The sequence below is a fragment of the Balaenoptera musculus genome, chromosome 1, assembly GCF_009873245.2.
Source record: "Balaenoptera musculus isolate JJ_BM4_2016_0621 chromosome 1, mBalMus1.pri.v3, whole genome shotgun sequence".
Lineage (NCBI taxonomy): Eukaryota > Metazoa > Chordata > Mammalia > Artiodactyla > Balaenopteridae > Balaenoptera > Balaenoptera musculus.
The window spans coordinates 93,649,105-93,665,244 of record NC_045785.1 but is presented as its reverse complement, the minus strand read 5'-3'; the positions used below and the strand labels follow the sequence as shown (position 1 = coordinate 93,665,244).

Sequence of the window (16,140 nt, the reverse complement as noted above, 5' to 3'; positions counted from 1 at the left end):
ATTTATATTTCACAGTTTAGTGTTGTAAGTGACATCATTTTCCAAATTCCTGTAAAATGACAGGGTTGTCTACAGTTGTGATACTGATAATATCTTTTTCAGGGAGAAGGAACACTTGCAGAAAGTTTTGTTGACCTCAGACAACTTGCTATTCTTGGAGAAATCCAGAGCTGCTTTATATTTCATTTTCTGCTTTCTGACCCAATAGAAATAATCATTGACTTGTTTTAGACTTGGTTGTGTTTGCTAGTTGATTGATGAAGTCCACATTTAGTGGACTTGCTAAGTTTTTCTGTTCGTTCTTTGAATAATGCTGCTGAAAGTGAAATTAGACCCTCTATAGTAAGTGCTGTCTCAGTGGATGAGTGGATAGATTTAATCCATGATAAGGAGGTCACCTTAGAGTTGGGTACATATAATTCTTTCTTCTTCTTATATTGTCTTACATCTGCATTTCTAAAATATTGCTATGTACTTTTTAAATCAAAGAATAAGTGCAAAGATAAATCAATAAGGAGTTCAGTGAATTGGAAATCTTCACAACATGTAATTTGCAATTATTTTGTCACTTTTGTGATGTTTATTAGTCTCCATATTTCCAACACACTAATGACTATATAAACAAAATTTGGTTCAATGTATCTTTGTTTAATGAGAATCAAAATCCCAAAACCCATGCTCATGTCCAGAATTTCCCCAAAATATAATTAGTATAAATGATGAGAAAAGCTTGTGCTTTTATTCCCCCCATGTGGTAATTCAGTTTATTGTCAAAGATAGCATTCAGTCCAATGTTGTTCATGTTTAACAAATACTTAATACTTAACTGCCCAAGTCACAATGCTCAGCCCTTAAATACTAAGATGCAATCCTAGAGTACTGCAATTGCTTCTTAACTGATTTCCTTTCATTTTGTCTCTCTGTACACCCAGATCAATCCTCTACACTGAGAATTCCTTTATGAAGCCATTTCTGATTCCTCATCAGAATTATTTCACCCTCTCTTCATTCATTTATGGCATAACGCTAATTCTTGTTTAATGGCATATGATATATGTTATCATTAGGCAACATATTCATTACAGATACTGAAGATGATTAGTTACAGATGTGTGGCAGATACAGATGCAGTGTGGCTACCCCTACATCCCATGCATTTTTAAGATAAACTATTGAGAATTACAAACACACAAAGAAGTGCACAGATCATGTATATGTTTCTCAATAAATTTTCACAAAGTGAACATGTTCATACAACCCCTTTCAAGAGCAATAAATGAAACATTACCAAGTTCCCAAGTGGGGGCCTCTGCTCCTTCCCAATCACAACTCTCCTCACCAAAGGTAACACCAGCCCACCTCTCATCACCATAGATGAGTTTTAGTTTTTGTGTCTGGATTCTTTTGCTCAATATTAGGTGTGTAAGTACTGGCATTGTTAGTAGTTTATTCATTAATACTGCTGTTTGGTATCCCATTTTGTGGATATACTACAATTTATCTATTCATTCTACTTTTGCTCACTTGTTTGGTTTACTAGTTTGGGGCTATTAGAAAGAGTGCTGCTATCTATATTCTAACATATAGCTTTCAGTAAACATTTATATACATACATTTCTGTTCATTCATTTATACTTCTCTTGGGATATTAAATTGCCAACATGAAATCAAGAATTGCATTCTATTTTGTTTTAAATACAGGAATGTGTTTCTGAAAATATTTGAGTTTTGAAGGCAAGTAAAGGGAAATTCTTAAGCTAGTCCACTTTCCAATTCCAAACATTAAGACTCTTAAGTCTGTTTCAAGTTCTATTTCCCAGAAGTAAGCAAGCAAATTAATAGAGACTATTAATTTAAAAAAATCCGTTCTCAGTTTAAAACAAATAAGCAAACCAAATATTCTGTAACATCAAAGAAAAAGGAGAAATCACAAAATTTAAAGGTAATATGAATTCCTAAAGAGGAACTTTCACATGAATTCCTAGAAAGTTTTATAAAAACAACTCATACCAATGGTTAGTAAACTGAAACTGGATCTTAACAATGAACCCAGAAAGACTGAAATAATTTCTAAAGTGTAGAAAGTAAAATCAGTATTGAAAACATTTAATATAGTGTAGTTGAATTGTCCTTGAAGAAAATCAGATAAGTGAAATAGAAGACAGATTGGAGCAATTTTATTCCAAGAGGAGAAGGAGAATGAAAATATACTATGTAAGTAATAGGAGTCTCCTGAAAAGAGCACAGAACAAAGAGGGATGACTAAATAAGCAAGGACATAATAAAATAACATTAAAAATCTAGAACTAAAGTAAATAAATTCTCAAGATTGAGAACTAAGAGAAATTAAAAAGGCCTACTATGTTCCAAGTAAAATGTACAAATATAAACTACTACTGAAAGACATTAACAATTTTAACTTTAATTTTCAATGCCAAAACTCAATGAAATAACATATCAAACAAATACTGATTAAATATTGGGTTGGCCAAAAAGTTCGTTTGGGCATTTTTCATAACATCTTATGGGAAACCCAAACTAACTTTTTGGCCAACCCAATAATTTATTTAAATATCTTTTCCTGAATAAAACACTGGCAGATGTAATATAACATCTTAAACATGGAATTCCACACTTTGAGCTCAACAACACTGTCTTTTTTCTTTTTGCATTTTCTAGCATTTTGTTCACTTAGTACGTCTTCCTATTTTATCTAAATTGATCATCCTTTAGTCTTATATAAATACATATTGCGCAGGTTATATCTTAATATATCCCCAGACATTCAAAAAGACTCATGGGATCACTGATGAACACAAAGAGTTAAATAATTGATTTCTCAAAGTATAGGTACAATTTTGTACCAATAATGGAATATCCACTAAATGTGTCTGTTGTTTTTGAAAAGAAACACTTAGGTTTAATTAAACAACATCATTAAGACAGGGGAAAGACTAATAAAATAAATTAGAATACAGAACACCAAAATTGAAGGAGAGCTAGTACTGAAAAATCTTAACTGGTATAACTGCTGGAGAAAAGTAGGATATAAAAGAAAAAAAAAAATGGTGACAATTAATGGACTCTATCTTGAAGATAAAATACAGATATATGGGAAGAGTCAGAAGGTAAGAAAGAAGCTATAAAAGTGTTCAACTGTTCTTTCTTCAAAGGCAGTATGGAAAAAGACTACCCTAATATTTCAAAACTTGTAATACATTACAAAATGAGCAATTATGCAATTAAGAAGGAAACAGTAGAGGAGCTTCAAGACGGCGGAAAAGTAAGACGTGGAGATCGCCTTCCTCACGACAAATACATCAGAAATACATCTACATGTGGAACAATGGCTACAGAACACCTACTGAACGCTGGCAGAAGACCTCAGACCTCCCAAAAGGCAAGAAACTCCCCAAATACCTGGGTAGGGCAAAAGAAAAAAGAAAAAACAGAGACAAAAGAATAGGGATGGGACCTGCACCAGTGGGAGGGAGCTGTGAAGGAGGAAAGTTTTCCACACACTAGGAAGGCCCTTCGTGGGCAGAGACTGAGGGTGGCAGAGGGGGGGAAGCTTCAGAGCCACGGAGGAGAGCTCAGCAACAGGGGTGCAGAGGGAAAAGCGAAGAGATTCCCGCACAGAGGATCGGTGCCAACCAGCACTCACCAGCCCGAGAGGCTTGTCTGCTCACCCGCTGGGATGGGTGGGGCCTGGGAGCTGAGGCTCGGGCTTCGGTCGGATCCCAGGGAGAGGACTGGGGTTCACTGCATGAACACAGCCTGAATGGGGCTAGTGCACCACAGCTAGCTGGGAGGGAGTCCGGGAAAAAGTCTGGAGCTGCCAAAGAGGGAAGAGACTTTTTCTTGCCTCTTTGTTTCCTGGTGCGTGAGGAGAGGGGATTAAGAGCGCCACTTAAAGGAGCTCCAGAGACGGCCGTGAGCCGCGGCTATCAGCGCGGACCCCAGAGACGGGCATGAGATGCTAAAGCTGCTGCTGCAGCCACCAAGAAGCCTGTGTGTGAGCACAGGTCACTCTCCACACCGCCCCTCCCGGGAGCCTGTGCAGCCCGCCACTGCCAGGGTCCCATGATCCAGGGACAACTTCCCTGGGAGAACGCACGGCGCACCTCAGGCTGTTGCAATGTCACGCTGGCCTCTGCCACCGCAGGCTTGCCCAGCATCTGTACCCCTCCCTCCCCCCGGCCTGAGTGAGCCAGAGCCCCCGAATCAGCTGCTCCTTTAACCCCGTCCTGTCTGAGGGAAGAACAGAGGCCCTCAGGTGACCTACATGCAGAGGCGGGGCCAAATCCAAAGCTGAACCTCGGGAGCTGTGTGAACAAAGAAGAGAAAGGGAAATTTCTCCCAGCAGCCTCAGGAGCAGTGGATTAAATCTCCACAATCAACCTGATGTACCCTGTGTCTGTGGAAAACCTGAATAAATAACGAATCAACCTAAATTGAGGAGGCGGACTTTTGAAGCAATGATATATATATATTTTTTCCCTTTTTCTCTTTTTGTGAGTGTGTATGTGTATGCTTCTGTGTGTGATTTTGTCTGTATAGTTTTGCTTTTACCATTTGTCCTAGGGTTCTGTCTGTTTTTTTTTTTTTCTTTTTGTATAGTTTTTAGCACTTGTTATCATTTGTGGATTTGTTTTTCGGTTTGGTTGCTCTCTTCTTTCTTTCTTTCTTTTTTTTTTTTTAATTACTTTTTAAAACATTTTTTTAATAATTATTTTTATTTTGTATTTTAATAACTATTTTATTTTACTTTATTTTATTTTATCTTCTTCTTTCTTTCTTTCTTTTTTCTGCCTTTTATTCTGAGCCGTGTGGAGGACAGGCTCTTGGTGCTCCAGCCAGGCATCAGGGCTGTGCCTCTGAGGTGGGAGAGCCAAGTTCAGGACACTGGTCCACAAGAGACCTCCCAGCTCCACATAATATCAAATGGTGAAAATCATCCAGAGATCTCCATCTCAACGCCAAGACCCAGCTCCACTCAAAGACCAGCAAGCTGCAGTGCTGCATACCCTATGCCATCCAACAAGCAAGACATAAACACAAGTCCATCCATTAGCAGAGAGGCTGCCTAGAATCATAATAAGGCCACAGACACCCCATAACACACCACCAGACGTGGACCTGCCCACCAGAAAGACAAGATCCAGCCTCATCCACCAGAACACAGGCATTAGTCCCCTCCACCAGGAAGCCTACACAACCCACTGAACCAACCTTAGCAACTGGGACAGACACCAAAAACAGCAGGAACTACGAACCTGCAGCCTGTGAAAAGGAGACCCCAAACACAGTAAGTTAAGCAAAATGAGAAGACAGAGAAACACACAGCAGATGAAAGAGCAAGGCAAAAACCCACCAGACCTAACAAATGAAGAAGAAATAGGCAGTCTACCGGAAAAGGATTCAGAATAATGACAGTAAAGATGATCCAAAATCTTGGAAATACAATGGAGAAAATACAAGAAACGTTTAACAAGGACCTAGAAGAACTAAAGAGCATACAAACAGTGATGAACAACAAAATAAATGAAATTAAAACTTCTCTAGAAGGGATCAATAGCAGAATAACTGAGGCAGAAGAACGGATAAGTGACCTGGAAGATAAAACAGTGTAAATAACTACTGCAGAGCAGAATAAAGAAAAAACAATGAAAAGAATTTAGGACAGTCTCAGAGACCTCTGGGACAACATTAAATGCACCAACACTCGAATTATAGGGGTCCCAGAAGAAGAAGAGAAAAAGAAGAGGACTGAGAATATATTTGAAGAGATTATAGTTGAAAACTTCCCTAACATGGGAAAGGAAATAGTTAATCAAGTCCAGGAAGTACAGAGAGTCCCATACAGGATAAATCCAAGGACAAACATGGCAAGACACATCGTAATCAAATTGGCAAAAATTAAAGACAAAGAAAAATTATTGAAAGCAGCAAGGGAAAAATGACAAATAACATACAAGGGAACTCCCATAAGGTTAACAGCTTATTTCTCGCAGAAACTCTACAAGCCAGAAGGGAGTGGCATGATATACTTAAAGTGATGAAAGGGAAGAACCTACAACCAAGATTCCTCCACCCAACAAGGATCTCATTCAGATTCGATGGAGAAATCAACAGCTTTACAGACAAGGAAAAGCTAAGAGAATTCAGCACCACCAAACCAGCTCTACAACAAAGCCTGAAGGAACTTCTCTAAGTGGGAAACATAAGAGAAGAAAAAGACCTACAAAAACAAACCCAAAACAATTAAGAAAATGGTCATAGGAACATACATATTGATAATTACCTTAAACGTAAATGGATTAAATGCTCCAACCAAAAGACACAGGCTTGCTGAATGGATACAAAAACAAGACCCATATATATACTGTCTACAAGAGACCCACTTCAGACCTAGAGACACATACAGACTGAAACTGAGGGAATGGAAAAAGATATTCCATGCAAATGAAAATCAAAAGAAAGCTGGAGGAGCTATACTCATATCAGATAAAGTAGACTTTAAAGTAAAGAATGCTACAAGAGACAAGGAACTACACTACATAATGATCAAGGGATCAATCCAAGAAGAAGATATAAAATTATAAATATATATGCACCCAACATAGGAGCACCTCAATACATAAGGCAACTGCTAACAGCTATAAAAGAGGAAATCGACAGTAACACAATAATAGTGGGGGACATTAACACCTCACTTACACCAATGGACAGATCATCAAAAATGAAAATAAATAAGGAAACAGAAGCTTTAAATGACACAATAGACCAGATAGATTTAATTGATATTTATAGGACGTTCCATCCAAAAACAGCAGATTACACTTTCTTCTCAAGTGCGCACAGAACATTCTCCAGGATAGATCACATCTTGGGTCACAAATCAAGCCTCAGTAAATTTAAGAAAACTGAAATCATATCAAGCATCTTTTCTGACCACAACACTATGAGATTAGAAATCAATTACAGGGGAAAAAATATAAAAAACACAAACACATGGAGGCTAAACACTATGTTACCAAATAACCAGGAGATCACTGAAGAAATCAAAGAGGAAATCAAAAAATACTTAGAAACAAATGACAATGAAAACACGACGATCCAAAACCTATGGGATGCAGCAAAAGCAGTTCTAAGAGGGAAGTTTATAGCTATACAAGCCAACCTCAAGAAACAAGAAAAATCTCAAGTAAACAATCTAACCTTACACCTAAAGGAACTAGAGAAAGACAAACAAACAAAACCCAAAGTTAGCAGAAGGAAAGAAATCATAAAGATCAGAGCAGAAATAAATGAAATAGAAACAAAGAAAACAATAGCAAAGATCAATAAAACTAAAAGCTGGTTCTTTGAGAAGATAAACAAAAGTGATAAACCATTAGCCAGACTCATCAAGGAAAAGAGGGAGAGGACTCAAATCAATAAAATTAGAAATGAAAAAGGAGAAGTTACAACAGACACCACAGAAATACAAAGCACCCTAAGAGACTACTACAAGCAACTCTGTGCCAATAAATTGGACAACCTGGAAGAAATGGACAAATTCTTAGAAAGGTATAACCTTCTGAGACTGAACCAGGAAGAAATAGAAAATATGAACAGACCAATCACAAGTAATGAAATTGAAACTGTGATTAAATATCTTCTAACAAACAAAAGCCCAGGACCAGATGGCTTCACAGGTGAATTCTATCAAACCTTTAGAGAAGAGCTAACACCTTTCCTTCACAAAGAAAGAAAACTACAGGCCAATATCACTGATGAATATACATGCACAAATCCTCAACAAAATACTAGCAAACAGAATCCAACAGCACATTAAAAGGATCATACACCATGATCAAGTGGGGTTTATCCCAGGAATGAAAGGATTCTTCAATATATGCAAATCAATCAATGTGATACACCATATTAACAAATAGAAGGATAAAAACCATATGATCATATCAATAGATGCAGAGAAAGCTTTTGACAAAATTCAACACCCATTTATGATAAAAACCCTCCAGAAAGTAGGCATAGAGGGAACTTTCCTCAACATAATAAAGGCCATATATGACAAACCCACAGCCAACATCATCCTCCATGGTGAAATACTGAAACCATTTCCACCAATATGAGGAACAAGACAAGGTTGCCCACTCTCACCAGTATTAGTCAACATAGTTTTGGAAATGTTAGCCACAGCAATTAGAGAAGAAAAAGAAATAAAATGAATCCAAATCAGAAAAGAAGAAGTAAAGCTGTCACTGTTTGCAGATTACATGATACTGTACATAGAGAATCCTAAAGATGCCACCAGAAAACTACTAGAGCTAATCAATGAATTTGGTAAAGTAGCAGGATACAAAATTAATGCACAGAAATCTCTTGCATTCCTATACACTAATGATAAAAAATCTGAAAGAGAAATTAAGAAAACACTCCCTTTTACCATTGCAACAAAAAGAATAAAATACCTAGGAATAAACCTACCTAAGGAGACAAAAGACCTGTAGGCAGAAAACTATAAGACACTGATGAAAGAAATTAAAGATGATACAAACAGATGGAGAGATATACCATATTTTTGGATTGGAAGAATCAACATTGTGAAAATGACTATACTACCCAAAGCAATCTACAGATCCAATGCAATCCCTATCAAACTACCACTGGCATTTTTCACAGAACTAGAACAAAAAATTTCACAATTTGTATGGAAACACAAAAGACCCTGAATAGACAAAGCAATCTTGAGAAAGAAAAACGGAGGTGGAGGAATCAAGCTCCCTGACTTCAGACTACACTACAAAGCAACAGTAATCAAGAGAGTATGGCACTGGCACAAAAACAGAAATATAGATCAATGGATCAGGATAGAAAGCCCAGAGATAAACCCACGCACATATGGTCACCTTATCTTTGATAAAGGAGGCCAGAATATACAGTGGAGGAAAGACAGCATCTTCAATAAGTGGTGCTGGGAAAAGTGGACAGCTACATGTAAAAGAATGAAATTAGAACACTCCCTAACACCATACACAAAAGTAAACTCAAAACGGATTAAAGACCTAAATGTAAGGCCAGACACTATCAAACCCTTAGAGGAAAACATAGGCAGAACACTCTATGGCATAAATCACAGCAAGATCCTTTTTGACCCACCTCTTAGAGAAATGGAAATAAAAACAAAAATAAACAAATGGGGCCTAATGAAACTTAAAAGCTTTTGCACAGCAAAGGAAACCATAAACAAGACGAAAAGACAACCCTCAGAATGGGAGAAAATATTTGCAAATGAAACAACTGACAAAGGATTAATCTCCAAAATTTACAAGCAGCTCATGCAGTTCAATATCAAAAAAACAAACAACCCAATCCAAAATGGGCAGAAGACCTAAATAGACATTTCTCCAAAGAAGATATACAGATTGCCAACAAACACATGAAAGAATGCTCAACATCATTAATCATTAGAGAAATGCAAATCAAAACTACAGTGAGATATCATCTCACACCGGTCAGAATGACCATCATCAAAAAATCCACAAACAATAAATGCTGGAGAGGGTGTGGAGAAAAGGGAACCCTCTTGCACTCTTGGTGGGAATGTAAATTGATACAGCCACTATGGAGAACAGTATGGAGGTTCCTTAAAAAACTACAAATAGAACTACCATACAAACCCACAGTCCCACTACTGGGCATATACTCTGAGAAAACCATAATTCAAAAAGAGTCATGTACTAAAATTTTCATTGCCGCTCTATTTACAATAGCCAGGACATGGAAGCAACCTAAGTGTCCATCAACAGATGAATGAATAAAGAAGATGTGGCACATATATACAATGGAATATTACTCAGCCATAAAAAGAAACAAAACTGAGTTATTTGTAGTGAGGTGGATGGACCTAGCGACTGTCATACAGAGTGAAGTAAGTCAGAAGAAGAAAAATAAATACCATATACTAACACATATATATGGAATCTAGAAAAAAATGGTCATGAAGAAACTAGGGGCAAGATGGGAATAGAGACACAGACCTACTAGAGAATGGACTTGAGCATACGGGGAGGGGGAAGGGTAAGCTGGGACAAAGAGAGTGGCATGGCCATATATACACTAACAAACGTAAAATAGATAGCTAGTGGGAAGCAGCCACATAGCACAGGGAGATCAGCTCGGTGGTTTGTGACCACCTAGAGGGGTGGGATAGGGAGGGTAGGAGGGAGGGAGATGCAAGAGGGAAGAGATATGGGGACATAGGTATATGTATAACTGATTCACTTTGTTATGAAGCAGAAACTAACACACCATTATAAAGCAATTATATTCCAATAAAGATGTTAAAAAAAAAAGGAAACAGTAAAATAAGAGCATAAAATAGGATTATAGAAGATGACATCTAAATAACAATTAGAACAATAAATTTTAATGCTTTAAAATCTCTATAAAAATCTGAAGGATCTTATATTGAATTGATAAAATATATTAAAAATATAGAATACATTTTTTAGACTCTACATGTTAAAACCTATGGGGAGTGCTCCAAGGCCCACACCCAGTTCCCTGGGTTAGCGCTTCTCTGAGGTCTGCCTTCATCATAAATTGGGGGTCCTAAGCTCAGATGTACGCCAAGCAGAATCTCACTTGCTTCCCCTTGCCCTTCCTTGCCAGAACCAGATTGACCCCCTTCATGGAAGCACCAGCCTAAGCATGATTATATTTGGGGACTGCTATTGTTAAGTGACAAATTTGAGGAAGGATTTTTGCTGGAACAGGTAAGACAAGGTGAAACCTTTAGCACTGGTCACTCACAAATCAACAACGCAGAATTTTTGCAAGTAATTGAAACCATTAGCCTTCTTCAAAACTTTTTAGTTTTTATAACTAGGCAAGGAAAGTTAGTAAAGACAGTTTGCATGGTATTCTTATAGATCAGAGAAAGTTATTGGTGGGTACAGCTTCTGGCAAAACACACAGCAGAAACACGCAGAGAGGAGGTTTTCCACAAGCAGCTCACCAGCGTTCTCCCCAAGCCTGACCTCCTTTTCCTTCTCTGCAGTTTCATCTCCACAGCCAACAACTCCACTCATGCTTTAGTAAATGTTCTCTTGAGACTAAATCGAAGACGGAATCAAAGGAAATCCTTCGCTATTCCCAATGTAGGCAAGATTAGCCAGCATGAGTACAAAGTGCCTTCAGTGCCATATCTTAAGAGTTATGCCAGTTATTAAAGAGCATGGTAATGACTTTTTTTTTTTTTTTTTTAAACAAGGACGGAGTAATGAAAGACATCAGGGCTATTCACAGGTTTATATTGCACTTCACGCAGGCAGTGTGTGCAGCTGTGGAAAAGAGTGAGTGAGTTGTTGAATCTTGTCAGGCAGAAGTGAACAAATTAAAAAGACAAATCACTCAGATGAAAAACAAACAAAAGAAAAGAACAAGAAAGAAGATTGCAGCAGGCAATGGTAAGCAAACAGATGCCGTCTGAAAGTTTGGAACCCATGTTTGGTCCTCCGATGCCATGCGTCTGTAGCTGAGGTAGAAGTACACTGGGAGATGCAAAACCTTCTGAACCTCCTCCCTCTTACTCTGATTTTAACCCACACAGTCAAGAAACCACTTCGAGCCTTTCTCACATGGAAAGTAGAGTATGTATGCCTTGATCTCAAGCCATGGGCTCTTCCAATTATGCTTCCATTGGTGCCAGACTGAAATATCCTGGAAGTGAAGTAGGATGAAACTTTGATTGACCCCCGCCCCCCTAACCTAAGGGAATACTCACGTTTGAGGAATTTGCCACCACTGACATATACCCAAGAGGGCTCCAGGAACACTCAGACCTCCCAGAATTAATTCAAGAAGATGCACTCTCCACTTAGCACCGTTTTTCTGAATTAATTATTGAGACAATATTTGAAAACTTGTTCTGAGGGAGAATTGCTTTCTCAGATCCCTGGACTCCCAAGAGGAGAGTCCTTGTGTACAGAACTTGTTGGAGCTTCACATATGCAGATCCTCATCTTTGGTCCCAGTGTGCAGGTTTTAAGACACAACCATTAGGATAATCAAATTGCCTAATTCTGGTGTGATTCAAGGGTGTACAGTTAAATTTAGGCAAAGTAAAATTATGAACATAATTTTTGTTCTTTAAAATAAATTAGAAATTAGAGACTAAGCACAAGTAATCTATAAATGTTCTATAATTAATCTATAAATGAAAAATTTACTCCTTGCACTATCATGCCTTGAAATTTACTTTTCCCAAAAGAAAATGAGTTTAGCAGAGATTTCAAAGAACTTTCTTTCTATGATAAGCCAAGTTCATCTTTACCAGAAAACTTTTAAAAATAATTCCATGAAGTCTGATTGGGACAAATCAGATATGTCTTCTCTTGTCATATTGGATATGACTTTGTGAGATCAAAATAGAGGGCTTTGCTTCAACTTTTTTCTACTAGCCTAATATGTATTGCCACTTAAAATGATTGCCTTTTAAATAATGTAGAAATGCTAATTACCAGTAAGTAATCATCCAAATAAGTATGTCATCAAATAAATTATTTTTCTTTTGGAGGATTACAGTGACTGCTATGTTGTATTAGCCAATTTATGATCTCAGTTCCAGTCTTAAAGGAAGGACGTTCAGCAATGGAGGACAGAAAGGAATTATGTACCAGACTCAAATTTTATGATGAACAGATTTCAGACACAGTGTATTTAGTTCAGTTCCTATGTAATGCATTTAATTCATTTAGATTTCCTGACAAATCCTGGTGTTAATTCTATTTGTGGAGGAAAGATATTTAATAAACTGTTTGGGAATCTTGATGAGTAAATATTCACTTTAAATCTGGGGAAAAAATAAACCTATTGGCTACAGGTAAAAAATGTACTCAGGATCTATATTTTATCTTTATAGTCTTTTTTACCCCAAATGTAGAGATTGTATCAACATTTCTCAGATTGGAGGAAAATAAAATAACTTTTTTAATCTGGTTGTAGCTCAATTTAAATTCAGGGAATATTAAACTAAACACAACTTTCTACCTTGAGTTTATAAATTAAGAGTGAAAGAAATATGAAATGAAAAAACTAAACATTCCACTTAAAATCATAGAAAAGTAAGGATAAACATAAAAAGAAGCAAATTGTCAACAGCTATATTCAGGATATTAGCCAAAGTGGACAAATTTACCTGTAAATATTGATCAAAGTACCTGACTAATCGCCTTTACACCACGTTGTAAAGTATAAATGTGATAACATTGGACAATGTTGGGGTTCATTCTTATTTAGACTTCCAGATTACATATTGGGGGTGTAAATCAAGGGATTTTAGTGGCACAGTAGGTTAAATGCATGATGTGAGTCAAAGGTACTGATTGTGATATAATGCTTAGTACATTTAAACTTATTAATAGAGTAGGTAAGACCTTCATAGAAGACTGATGATGCTCATAGTTGCTATGAATGAAAATTACCAGCATAAGGTTTATTCTAACAGGATTCTATACATTTCATGTTATTATATTTATTTTATAAATTTATTTTGAACATAAGAAATCTGACATGAAGTAGAGTCTTATGAAAGCTGTATTTTCCTTTGTTTGTGGCAATTGCAGAAATTCTAGGAGTTTTCATGAAAATGAATATAATAAGAAATACAATAGTAAGAAATCAATTTTATGCATCAAGTTCTTGAATACTTTTTTGAATGTTTGTCATGCTCAGTTTCATCAAGCTCAGTGCATAATTTAGGTATTGGAAACATCACTTCATATCATTTTTTGGTTTTAACATCTAGCTTATTTCCCAGGTAACAAATGTATTTGACACTATTACAGATAAAATTTTTTATTTGGTTACATATTAACCTGCCATTTCTCCAGTGCTTTGTTTTAATATGTTCAGATTATATACAATTCATGTCACTCTACCTAAGCCATGCTGAACTATAAAATCCCAAAATATAAGCTAAAAAATTTAACAAAATATTTTTCAAGTGATGATATGCTTTTAGTCATCACCTAGGAGGTAAGTTTGACAGGCCATTTGTCATAGAAAGTTTGAAACCCTAGGAACTGAAATTATCTTTACTCCATTTATGTTTTATTATGTTCTTTATAGTCAAAATATGTCAGGTTAATCAGTGTTGTCATGTGTTTTCTTACATCTATTACTTAATATTTTTCACTCCATCTCCGCTAATATACATATATTTAGGGTCACTGTTAACTTCTTCCAATATGCTTAAAAATACATTTCATTCACTACGTAATCTAGACTAGAGTTAATCTTGATGCCTTTGTTTTTCACATTTTTTCATTAAGATAGACCAAGGCATATTTGGAGGAGTAAACCATTTTTTTAAGAGGATAAATAGAGTCCATATAAATGTAGTAGGATGCAATGAATTTACAGAAAAAAAGTAGAAAACAATGCTACCTTTTGAGAATTAAACTAGTAAGGTACACATAAAGAGTGTGGTTAGAGACTTACTGTTGATATTAAGGTAGGGAGTACTTGAATATTTACATAAAAAAGGAAATAATTTGGATATTTGTGGGCGAGGGGAGATGTTACGGGTGAATCACTGATGGCTGAGACCTCCTGGGAAAGGAGCCAGATACCTGCATTTTTAACAAACTCTCCTTGTAATTCTTTTGTAAACTGTGGAGGTCTGTATGGAATTTGAGTCTGATATTTATATTTTGCTCATTTTGTTGTTAAGTAATTTTTCCTGAACTTATAGAAAATGTCTTGGTTTAGTTAGCTTGTCTTCACAGAGCAAGCTAGCTAACTTCACAGAGCTTTTTCTTCTATTTGTGTGTTTATATTTATTTTATTTATGTTTTTCCTTTCTTTGCTTCTCCTTAATGTGGATTTTTATTCTAGAAGGGAGCTCTAGTGGGTCAGGTTCGAGCTCATATGGGACAAACTGCTTCCGCCCCTCTGATGATCTTGCCAGGCACACCTTGAATTCACTCACCTGCTAATGTTGGGGAAAACCCCTCAGTTTTAGCTGTTTTTCTCAAATTGGCCTGATGCATATTCCAGGGACTATCTTTTGGCCATTTGGTGTTCTCTCGTTTTCAGGTCAAACATCACTTTGCTTCTGTCAGACCTCATGTCAGTAATATACAAATTCCTGTGGTTGTTGGTAATTTGTCCCCACCTGTGGACATATCAGGGTTTGTAGGTATATCTCACCACATAGTTTTGTTGTAAATGTTCTCTGTGTGGTTTTGATTTTGCAGTTTAGTTACTTTGTCCATTTTTATGTGGGAATTCAAGGTACAAAACTATACCATGATATTCTAAATTTACATTTGTAAACAGTTCTACAGGTGATTCTTGTATACCACTGCTTTAAATCATAGTGTTTTAGCTTTAGAGCCTACCATCAACTAACCTCAGTCTATGTCCCTCTCAGTTTCAACATATGGGAGAGAAAACCTGAGTAGTTATTAGCCAGCAAAGGTTTGCTTGTCCTCAAGTCCAGTCATGGTCTAATCAGCAATGGGTGGTGACAGGGACTGATATACATTTTTGTGTAAGATTAAACATTACAGATCAGTAGAGGAAAAGGAAATGGCTGCTTAACATTTATTATAACTTTTATTCATAGTTTTCTCTGAAATATTAAAACATGTGACTAAAAATATGAAGAAGACTTTTTTTCTCATGCTGTTGTCTTTGCCTGAACTCAGCCTGTGCCCCATCACTTTGCTGACTGATTCCAACTTTTTCTTCACGTGTCAGTCCTGATACTTCCTAGAAGACTTCCTTGACATATTCCTTTCCCTCAGTCTGAGTTACATGTTTTCTCATTCACCCATCACATTTCAGTTTTTTGTCTGTTTTTCTTCAAATAAGACACTAAATTCCTTAGGGTAGGAATTGTACTTTTTCTCTGTATCTCTACCACCTGGCACAATATTTTCCATGTAGAAGGAACTGAGAATGATGAATGAGTAATTTATGAATGAATGAATGAACATAAATCATAAATAATTTTACCACTTAGCATTTATCATTGGTGGTTTAATGGTAGGCTAAATAATGTCCCCCAAAAGATATCTACTGCCTAATCTCTAGAACCTACAAATATGTTACTTAGTACAGCAA

The 16,140-nt window shown here is 36.6% G+C and overlaps 1 pseudogene; it reads left to right on the top strand.

The window, feature by feature from the left end:
* Positions 1–3,178: 3,178 nt before the first annotated feature.
* Positions 3,179–11,865, top strand: LOC118900678 (annotated as a pseudogene).
* The last annotated feature ends 4,275 nt before the right edge of the window (positions 11,866–16,140 follow it).